Raw genomic sequence first — 8,198 nt, 5'->3', positions numbered from 1 at the left:
TTTGTGGGCTCTAGTGTCCCTTATATGACAGTAGGCTGACAGGAAACGGGGAAGGAGAAGGGGGGAAGACATGCGGCAAATATCGTCGGGTCGAGGACTCAAGGCCTCCAAATATGGGTCGCGCTAACCACTACGCCACCACGGCACGCCCATAAAGAACATATTTAACTCCTTGAATACTATAAGGCAGTGGTCCCCAACTTTTTTCTTACCGCGCACCGGTCAAGACTTGGCAATTTTGCTGCGGCCCGGGACCGTCAGATAATGCTTCTGCATGTTGGCGTTCCAGCTAAAGCCTTTTTTTCTTTTTTTTGCCCCTATTTTCCCTTTACGACAATCTTAGAACGTCCTGCAGTGAGTGGTGTGTTGAATATGCCCGAGCTAAAATCAGGCATATTCAACATTGTCTTGGCCCAATTATTACAGCCTGTGGGTTTTTTTCCCTGACTGGGAGCTTGAACTCAGCCTGTTGAATGTGACAGGTAGCCAATCAGAAAGCGCGATGACGTAAGAATGGAGGGAATCCCAAACAGTTCACATGGCAACTGAGAGTCCGGTGGACATCAGAGGTGATATGTGGAAATGTTTATTACTATATGTAAAGGTCATTTTATATGTTTATTATTTGTGGTTATGTTTATTCAGTTAAAAATGTTAACTACGAACAAACATAACTCACCTTAAAATCATAGTGCAGCAAATAGAGCGGCTGCTCCCGCCATCTTTTATCAAACGCCTTTTCTTTTTGTTTTGTCTTTTATTCTTAAAATGAGACCACAAACTACCACTACTGTTTCTACATCGTCATCTGTGTTTGATTATTCTAAATTCACGTATGGTATGTTGGGGGGTTTTACTGGATTTTCCTCTGGAATCGGGATGTTCGTAAGTAGAATCGGTTCTTGCGTGGTGTGTTGCTCCTGCCGTGTGGCCGGACACACGAACCGATCGAACCTGTTGGACTTTTATAGGCTCGTGTCGTGTGTGGTCACAAAATCGGCCGACAATCCTTAAATCGTGCCGTGTGAACCAGACCTAAAACTCACAAGCTCTACTCCTCTCGTCTAGTCTTGACCACTGTCCCAACACTCTCTGACGCGGGTCGCTATGGTAACGTTTACATATCCCTTCGAAATAAGATACAGATGCGCCACAAAAACGAATATTTTACTTTCGCGAAAATTTTAACTTACGATAACGACTAATGGGAGCCCTGAGCTTATTTCTCTGCAACGAGATGGTTCCATCTGGGAGTGATGAGAGACAATGACACCCGAAGTGTTGCTTATGCACAGGGTGCTTGGACTCAACATAGCGAAGCAGTTTGAAGGCTTCATTTGCTCATTAACGAGCCGGTCACCATATCATGCAGAGCGGGCTTGGAATGTGGGAATCACCTACCGGTCCGGGATAAATCCATTCTCCTGTCTCTTCTCTGGGCCTTTTCTGCTCGCAAAGAAACTTTCCAAAGACATCTGATATGTTTCTTACTCATTTTGCTGTTTGTGGGCTCAATGCTGGCGCGCAAGATGTAACCGAGAGAGTCCGGTTAAAGGATTTTCAAAATAAAAGCTCCTCCAGACTCACATAATACGTAAAACGGACATATTTAATAGTTTCTTACGTGGCCCAGTACCAATTGGTCCACGGACCGGTACCGGTCCGCGGCCCGGGGGTTGGGGACCACTGCTATAAGGTATAATGGATATCAGCATTACATACCACTGTGCAATAAACAAGAGCTACCATTGTGCTAATTAGCGACTTGTACAAAATAAACCATGAAACCACTAGCATTTTCATTAGCTTAAAGCTAATTTGTCAAAACACACATATAGAACACATATCTCTAGCTTACAACATTCATCAACTCACCACATTGAGCAATACTCAAAACAGTAAGTAAGAAGTAGCTTAAAGGTTAATTTAGCTCGCTTGCTTCAGCTAATGGTGACAGAAAACCACTTCCGAATTTCCGTCCGGCCACTTCCGGTTCGCCGTCAGGTCACTTCCGGTCCGCTGTGACGCCCCCTGTTGAAATTCGAGGGGTGAATCAAACAACATCATAAAGCTCAAAAATTTCCAAGAAAGTTCCCACATTTACAAAGCGTTCCAGCACCACTCTGGCTGTCATTTACCTTTGTTTATGCTAATGTCCCATAGTTATAAATATCACTATGATAGTCATAAATGAGATTACCATAAGTTTAGTAACTATATTGTTTGAAACAAAAATTGTTGCAATGCATTTAAGAGTCTAAACAGATGGCAGCGAGCGCTACTCCAGCGTGCCAGTTCATAACATGGAGGGAAATTAATTTGTGAGGCAAAATAAATCATGGCTTTCTTCAGTTGCTGTCAGGATATTTCATTCATAATGATAAACTGCAATTTCTGAGGAAATGGAAAGCGTCAGCCTCTGTGGGCGTTGCCCTTAAAGGCTGGTGGAGTCTCACAGACTGAGGAAATCACAATATCACTTTGCCAGACTTATAACTGTTAGACTTTAGCTATCACATGTAAACAAAAACCGATAAGTGATTTAAGTTGGCATCTAGGGGCGACACTACTCGTACAATCTGTGATGATGTTCATGGCAAATGTTGTTCAAGTGGCAAAATAAAGACTAAATGAAGACACTTAATCTCTTTATCCTTAAAAAAACCCCAACTCAATTACAACCAACAATAATAACCCACATTTCCTGACTTTTTCCAAGTCGAAACTAAAAATAAAAAAAGACAAAGCCATCGAAATCAGGAATGTGAACTGGTTCCCAGTCATTATACCTAAACAGTTTCTTCTGCCCTCTCTTTTATGAAAGCCTGTGAAGTGTCACACAAACACTGACCGCAGCTGTTTCATGACATTAATTTTATTGTTGTAACCCCCTCCACCCCCATTCGTTCTTTAATTGGCTTCTGTTTGTATCCTCTTCTCATGTGGTTTGTCTACACTCAGCTTAAATGAATGTATGCACAGACTTGCCTGGAAGAAAGGGAAAGGAGGAAGAAGAAAAAAGAAAACAAAAAACACTCGACTCGTGTAAGTTTTTCAGTGGTGGCGGCACAAATGTTGTAGGTCAGAGAAATGATCATCTTTAATTTTGAGGCTGTGAGTCTCTTGATTTTCGCTTGTTGAATGTGGGTGACCTCATCCACTTCATTGCACTTTTCATTGCATGTTTCCTATCCTTTTGCCACTTGCTCTGTGGTATATCGCCTTCATCGTGTGGTCTCTGTCTGACCAAATCACCAAGCTGTGTAAATTGTACATTGGGACAGACAAAGGAGTAGGCTCTCATTTCGACTACTGAACGCTGTGGCACAGTTAAAGAAAAAAAAACAAAAAAAAACGGAATGAATGAAGCGCCTCGAATGAATGGGATAGAGTAATGATAACAGAAACACACAACCACTATCTCTGCTCAAATTAAATGATAATGTCCTTGTGGCTCTTCTTGAATGTGTCCCTTTACAATTTAGACGCACAAAAGGAAGGACCCATTCTGTACCTGCTTACTGTAGCACAAGATGGTTGCGTTTTCCAGTAATGTCCAAATTCAGAAGTTTTGAACAACATCTATTTACCACAACAGGCCAGGGGAAGTTAGCCATTTTTTATAGCACGCCTAACTATGTGAATAAGCAAGATAAATGCGTACTGCATAGCCAAGAGCCTGTACATAGGAAGTGAAACCCGCAGATTTTATTGTGTTCTTTGGACATGTGTGACTTTACATTCCAGCTTACAACCCGAGACTTGTAAAGATAGTATAACGACAAACGCAGACAGCAACCGGAATAAAAACAAGCTGCCTTGAAAAACACATACGCACACACACATACACATATGTACTGTTTTACTGGAAGAGTGAAAGAGCATTGCGCAGGGAGAAAAAAAACATAGTGGGAAAAACAAGTGGGCAAAACCACTTGGGAAAAAAAACACCCCATATTATCAAGGGTGGAGATCTGCCACAAGCACATTCCTGATTTAATACTCACTTCATCCCAAGCTATTTCAATATTGGTAAATACTGTAGCGCATCCACATGAGCTGGGGGGATTGCACTGAACCCGGCAGACACAACACCTCGCAGAAATGAGACAACACTGCGGCTGCATTGGGAAACAGGAGCGAGCGATCTGTGCAAATGTCTGTCTGTCCGTCCAATTAAACCCTGGCCTAGTGACATGAAGGTGCGTCCCAGCAAATCAAAACAATAATTTCCAGAATTCAATTAAAATAGGGGATCCCCTATATTCCATATAGATTTATTACACACAGAGTGATAGAATTAAAGTATTTTCTATCAATTTTCATTATCATGGCTCTTTATTATCTGAGACCAAAAAAAAAAAAGTATGTTACATCCATGTCAAGGTCTACACCATGATGAAGAAGCTGCTGACTTAACAGTCATTAACACCCTCCACAAGTAGGGAAAGCCAAAGCCGCTAAAAGTTGTAGCTAAAGAAGCTGGCTGTTCACACAGTTCTGCAATTATTGAAAGGAATTTTTTATTGAGTATATTGAGTAGAAGGAAAAAATGGGGTTTGTCAGGCACCTATCAAGTCGGCTTTCTTCGCCGTGAGTGTGTGGGCCATAAGAAAAGGAAAAAAAAAATCTGAATCAAGAATGCTATTTACTGATATTATGTAGTATAGTTCTCCAAGAACTCAAATTTGAAGTTTTTGGTAATACTTTATTTGAAGGGGTGTGCATAAGACTGACATGACACTGTCAAACATGACATAACACCTGTCATGAACATGAAGGAGTCTTGATGAATGCTGTCATGAAGTGTCCCTCGGTAAATAATGACACTTTTAATGCAAAGTTGCATTAAAAGTCCTTTAAGAGTGCCAACTTTGCATTCTTTCATGAATAATGACACTTTAATTCAAAGATGGCACGTTTAATGGACTTTTAACGCAACTTTTAGAGGAACTTTGCATTAAAAGCATAATTATTTTACCGAGTGACACTTGGTAAATAATGACAACAGTCATAGACATTCATAGACTCCTTTGTGTTCATAACAGGTGTTATGTCATGTTTATGACAGTGTAATGTCAGTCTCATGCACATGTTACCAAGTTTTTTAATAAGCTCAACACTATTAGCAGCACAAATGCTTGAAATATATCACTGTGAGTTTAATGTGTCTATATAATAAGAGTTTTTGAATTCAGAGTTCATTTACTAAAATAAATGTGAGATGTTACGGTACGGCAACATCCATTTTCTGTCATTTACATTTAATTGGCTCCAAACAGGGAGGTCAGACCATTTACATTTTTTTCACACAGCTTGCTCCATAGATCTTTTTAATATCTATATTTATAAGAAAAACTGCAGTCTTCTTATTGCACAGTATTGTCTTCATCCTGTAGCCCTGCCATGCCCTCATCAACATCATTTCTGAGCCAGTCAAACAAATGCCCGTACTTGCCTAGACATTCCCATGAGCTTCCTCCTGAATTCAACAACTTTTCTAAACCTGGCTCGTCGATTGGTCTTCAATGGTCGTCTTGCACAACGAAGGTAACAGTGGTCTAGGATTCCTTCTGTTTATGTCTGTCTGCGTATGGATTTGTGGAGCCCAAAACTCTGTAGAAATGGTTTGGTGATCTTCTGCAGCCAAATATGCGTAAACAACTCTGTTTGAAGCCCACATAAATCTCTCTGGTTTACGTTACACTTCTACAAAGCTCAGTGTAAAACAGATAGATCTGTGTTTTTAACTCAAACAGGCGCCCACTCACATCTGATTGCGATTTTTTCGACCCAGACTCCAATTTCAGCTGTTGATCCCGGAATTATTCATATATTTAGAAAGGACTGGCACCGAGTGTAATATCTGATTTGTTTTTTTAAAATGTGACCCCCAACAAAAATATATAAAATCATTCCTGCACTTTTGTTTTCGTGCGGAAACTGCCTTTTTTTTTGTCTTTGATGGCAACAAACCAAACCTTGTTTTTGGTAATCTTGTGTTTAGGTTAGGTCAAGTGTTTGATAACACTTCAAATGAAAATAATCCACCAGTACAAAACAAAAGCTCTCAGATAAAAAAGAAATAAGTGTTTAATATTATTACAGCCAAATCACATATTAAAAAAAGAAAAATGTTGGTTAATTCAAACTAAATCAAAGGAAATATTCAGAGTTTCAGATTGGGCTTTTCATATTACTTTTTTGAGGCTTTTATTCATCTTAATTGCATTATCTTAACATTCACTCTTATCTAAATAGAGTTTATGTGTAGCCTTACTGTCTACTGCTTATTCAATCTAGAGAAATTGTGGGTTGTTATCGTGTGCGCTATTACTTTAAGAAATAAATAAACTGCTATCTCGGTATAAGAATCACTTGGTCACTAAGTTCCAAGAATCAGCAATAAAATATTAAAACATTTTAACTAAACTCATCATTAATAACAAACATGAAAAGAAAGAAATAACGTCCCAGACTGTGAACGCATAGGGCCAGAAAGAGGAGGCAGAAAAAACGAGCGAGAGACAAACAGCCTCTGAGGGTGAAAGGTCAAAACGCTGACACGTGCAGCAAGTTGAACCTTTCACTTCTGGCGGAGATCACTGCTGGGAGGCCTGGAGGAGAAGTACTTTATTGTTCTGGGTTACGAGCTCCTCGCCAACACTGTCGGGAGCTCCAAAGTCACTCCCTCACACACACACACACACCCACACACACACGCCTACCGTGGGTCATTCGGGGTTGCCACACTCAGATAGAGTCCGGTCTGGCCTGGGCAGATTTTTTCCCCCCTGGTAAAGTCTTTATCCGGAACGCCTCGCCGGTCTATTCCAGGAGGCCTGCTAAAATGGAAAAGACGAAGTGGGTTTAACTTTGGACTGTTTCATGGCACGAGTTAATGTATATGAAAAGCCGTCACCTCATAAACCAACACAGTTCTCCTGCTCATGCACCTAGTTAATGTACTCACTTTTTTTTTTTTTCAAGAATCCATTGAGACAACGATATTATTTATGTGCTATAAATTCCCTTGTAGAACTCAACTTCAAAAGCAAACAACAAACAGAAAATGTATACAGTCCAGGTCATGACCCCTCTTAGTCAGTGTTTCTTTTTTCAGATTGAGGCTGTTTGAACACACCAGTTCCTCTTCCATGGCAACGCATGACCAGGTGACATCATAGAGAAGGGGAGCGCTGAGAAGAGCGTCTTAAACTCATAAACGGATCAACAAGGTTTGAGCCCTTCTTAGGTAGGTCAATCAGAAACTTCGTAAACAAGACTAATTTGATGTAAAGAAAGTGAATAATGATAGCAGATGTTAATGAGGGGATGAATCCTTCACAACGACATTCACACGTGGCAAAAAATCTTAATGTTTTTGGAAAAACTGAGAAGCTCCATGCTTTTGTTTCCAGATTAATTTTATTTCCAGAAAGCTGTGAAGCCAGGGGCTACCTTTAGCCTCGCTAGCAGCTAACAGTTTCCAGTTGCATGGTTCTCACTTCCACCTACCTAAATATTGGGCGTTCCTGCCTGCCTCGACAACTGGTCAACGTTGTCAAGGCAACAAAGGAACTCAAAGCTACTTCCTTTTTTTCACTTTAACGTGCCAACAGCAACTGGATAGCTGTTAGCACGTCATTGCTAACTCCTCATTAAGGAAAGGAGCCATTGGTTTCCACAAAACGTCGAGGGCTCTGAGGACTGGACTATACGTACTTCAGGACGGAGCCACACCCGTTGCTCATCGAGAAGAACAACTGTTACAACAATTATGTCAGACTGTACAGTAAAATTGGAAAACATGGCGAGATTTGCCACTAGTTGCTTTTTGACAGAGCTGCAATACAGTGCTGAATACTTGTAAAATATATTGACAAAGTCTTCAACTAGCATCGGTATTTCGCGATGCAGGTTTGTCTTTGACACAAATATTGTGTCATTTCCTGTTGTGTGATTTCATGGCATGGGATATTGTTTCATTACTAGTATTTTTAAAATAATCTCTCCGCTAATATTTTACAATAATAATAATATTTTGCGAGAGGTGGATGCATCTAAGTAGTGGATACTAAAACCTAGAAATTGTCTTCTAACATAATTCACAATGAAGTACACACGCAAAAAAAAGAAAAAAACAGCATTTTTATAAGGCGGACATTAGAAAATATAATTCAATACGTCAAACTTTA

The 8,198-nt window shown here is 40.2% G+C and overlaps 1 long non-coding RNA gene across 1 annotated transcript; it reads left to right on the top strand.

Moving 5' to 3' along the window:
- The first annotated feature begins 694 nt into the window (after nucleotides 1–694).
- On the top strand, nucleotides 695–7,312 carry LOC116733781 (uncharacterized). The gene is made up of 3 exons (XR_004342113.1): nucleotides 695–842; nucleotides 4,599–4,601; nucleotides 7,302–7,312. It is a non-coding gene; the product is annotated as an uncharacterized LOC116733781 (long non-coding RNA).
- Nucleotides 7,313–8,198: the final 886 nt, after the last annotated feature.

Source organism: Xiphophorus hellerii, chromosome 15 (genome assembly GCF_003331165.1).
Source record: "Xiphophorus hellerii strain 12219 chromosome 15, Xiphophorus_hellerii-4.1, whole genome shotgun sequence".
NCBI classification, from domain to species: Eukaryota; Metazoa; Chordata; class Actinopteri; order Cyprinodontiformes; family Poeciliidae; genus Xiphophorus; species Xiphophorus hellerii.
This window is presented reverse-complemented; position numbering and strand designations above follow the sequence as displayed.